The following is a 1,894-nucleotide window of genomic DNA, read 5'->3' as shown; positions in this document are numbered from 1 at the left end:
GGATTTTTTGAAGCGTTTGGTGTTTGTTGAAACCTGAATAATGGGCGTGCTACCCATTTCAAGAGAAACGCCAAAATTGCTGCTGTAATCGTACAGTATTACAATCTGAAGTAACGTGATTCAATGCAATGTGATTCGACCTTAAACCTCACTCTTTCACCGCTTATCCTTGAATGAAGTAAGTTATACTATGTATCAGAATTTACAAATTTAATGAATAAATGATCTCATTTCTCAGATGTTTAGAATATACAACAAATAATGAATGGAGATGTACCGGAAGTAAATCCAAACTTCCAATAATATTAATTTCCCTACTTCTGAAAAAAATCAACGAGAAAAGAAATACAAGAAAAGATATGAGGAAAGTAAAATTATCCCTCGTTTGTTCCCTGTCAATGGAGCAGATGTACTACAGAGATATTTAACAGTACTGGCGTCAGTCTAACAGCAGAAAGGAGACGAAAGATTCGAGAAAGAGAGACCTTAATGATGGCAAATTGAGTTCTTCGTAATCAGAACCTTCAGAAAGTCGACCCAGATGTTATGCATACACTTCAAGTATAAGCGAACCTTTATTAATGTATTTATATTTGAGCACAGTGTAAGAACCTACCATAAATACTAAGTTTCTAATACTAATAGTTTCCTTGATTTTATCATCAACATATTGTATATGATATTTTCAGTAGTGCAAAGGCAGTATTAGGTTGTCATTATATTTACGAGTCCTGACGTCATAAATTCAGACATTTGCATCTTGTATGTGTTAATTCGTTTGAATAACCCCTCCATAACTTGAAAGTTTTATATCTTCCGGAAGTACAAATAATATCTGAAGTGTTCTCACTGGAAATTACCTTTGCTTCTCGGAGTATCTATAATGACATTCTAGGATAGGAAGTGAAGTGCCACAAGTCCTGACAGCGGTCTGACTCAAACCAATGCCTCCCAAGAGACCGGTGTCTAAATTAGGTGCCTTAGACCGCACGCTACCTGTTGATAGGTATAACATTTACCTCTTTCAAAGGTTTGGGAGGCAGTGTTGAATTCCACCATGGATAGTAGACAATAGATACTCCATTTACGTCAGTGCGAAAAAAGAAAGGTTAATGTATTTAAATATACCATTATTATATAAACGTAAATTTGCTTACAAGAATATTATATGGTTCTTTTTGGAAAAAAAAAATAAATTCACGTAAGAACACGCAGAATGACGATTTCCATTTCTCTTTCAACTGTAGTTATTAATCTCAACTAACTCGTTCCTACCTTAGAAGGAACAGGTAAAGGAATTGGGTTAAACAGCAGTGATGTAATTGATGCACATAATCTGTCAACAACTCTGTCATCGTTTAACCTTACCTGACTCAGGGATACGCGGAGCAAGTGTCAGGTTAAAAGTCAAATCACACCGCATTTCATCACACTACTTCGCATCGGAATACTACACGATGACCACCACAGCAACTTCCCGCATTTCCGTTTCTTCCGATATGGGTATCACGCCCATTTCTCAGACTTCAAGAGACTTTCCTGGTCCACAAATGCCAATTGTATCAAAAGTTCCTGATGATGTTCCTATGTGCACACCACATCCTGGGATCCCGTTGGAGATGCCTGTGGTGGAGGCGGTTGCCTGCCGCAGAAGGGCATTGCGGAAGACGAGAAGGTTCGGTGGGCGTCGGTCAGAGGCTCCCTTTGCGCGGAGAAGATTAGTATACGAAGCAGAGAGGGAGGAGTAACTTTATACAATCTTTAAAAGACATTTATTAAATAATTATTATATAAAACATTCCATGTTTGACTTTTTCTTTTTATCAGCGGTTTTAATCAACACCATATCTCTGAAGACTTATAGTTCTCTATATAGTCAGTTTGTGAATTCACC

The sequence above is a fragment of the Penaeus monodon genome, chromosome 22 (genome assembly GCF_015228065.2).
Source record: "Penaeus monodon isolate SGIC_2016 chromosome 22, NSTDA_Pmon_1, whole genome shotgun sequence".
Taxonomy (NCBI): domain Eukaryota; kingdom Metazoa; phylum Arthropoda; class Malacostraca; order Decapoda; family Penaeidae; genus Penaeus; species Penaeus monodon.
Note: the sequence above shows the minus strand (reverse complement) of the source record.